This window comes from Phalaenopsis equestris, unplaced genomic scaffold (genome assembly GCF_001263595.1).
Source record: "Phalaenopsis equestris unplaced genomic scaffold, ASM126359v1 Scaffold001007, whole genome shotgun sequence".
Lineage (NCBI taxonomy): Eukaryota > Viridiplantae > Streptophyta > Magnoliopsida > Asparagales > Orchidaceae > Phalaenopsis > Phalaenopsis equestris.
In genome coordinates, this window is record NW_018165446.1 from 10,113 (window position 1) to 11,438 (window position 1,326).

Here is a 1,326-nt window from a genome sequence, read left to right on the forward strand (position 1 = left end):
TATTTATATAATATAAGTTATATAATTAATATATTTTGTTATTTATATTAATATTAGGGTTGTCAAACTGGCTCCTCGTTCACGAACAGCTCCTGTTCGGTTCGTTCGTTAAGAAACGAACACGAACAATAACTTCGCGAACAATTTCGAACACGAGCATATTTCAAACAAATTAAATTTCAAACGAACCGAACACGAACACAAGCTTCGTTCGTTCGTGTTCTGTTCGTTTACACCCCTAACTAATGGTGGGGCTCAAGTTGACCATATAAAATTTCAGATTTTTGGATAAAAATACTAAGAAAGAGATGATTCTCATAGCATCAAAGTTGATTTCAAAGTAGACCTTATGAGATCATCTTTGAGAAATGATCATATCTAAAGAGAAGGAAAGAAGTACAGGTCAATCAAGTACGTAGAGGCTGTTTGAGATCAATTTTATTTTTATATTTTTTTATTTTGTTTAGAATATATATATTGTTTGAAAAAAACATTCAAATAATACATTAAACAAATATGTTTTTAAATATAAATAATAACAAAGAATAAAAATAAAAATTTCGAGGCCATTTGAGATCACTTTTGTTTTTGTTTTCTATTTTTTTTATTTTTTATCTAGTCTTAGATGGTTCGGTCATATTAAATGTCGACCATCTGATGACCCGATTAAGAAAATAGATGTTTTAGATTCAACTTATATTAAGAAAGGCAGAGTTGGACCTAAAATGACCTAGGCATATTGTATAAAAAGTTATCTTAGTTTATTATAATTAAATCAAAGTATGACACTAAATAGAACGCAACGAAGAAAAAAGATTCATGTAGCCCATCCCACTTAGTGGGATAAAGACTTGTTTATGTTTTGATTTGAAACAAAACATGTTTGACATGTTTGATTAAGATATGCTTGTTTTTTAAAACACTTAAAAATACCCAAAAATTATTTTAAGTGTTTTTCAAAACATGTTTATATAGACGTTTAGAAACAATAAATACAAAACATGTTAACAACAGAAATTAAACAAACATATTTTAAAAAACAAAGGAAAAAAAAACAAACAAAAAAAAAACAAACAAAAAGCAAAATTAATCCCAAAGAAGCCCTTCAGAGATAGCCTTCTTAATAAGAGTGAAACCCTCTTAAAATGGGGCCATTTAATGATCATACAATATACATGATTAATCAGATCATCCATTCTCTGGATTTCGGCACTTGAACCTTTCAACATTTTGATTTCTCCAAGAAAACTATTTCCTATTTTATTCATCCTATAGACCTATAAATAGGCATATATATATATATATATATATATATATATATATATA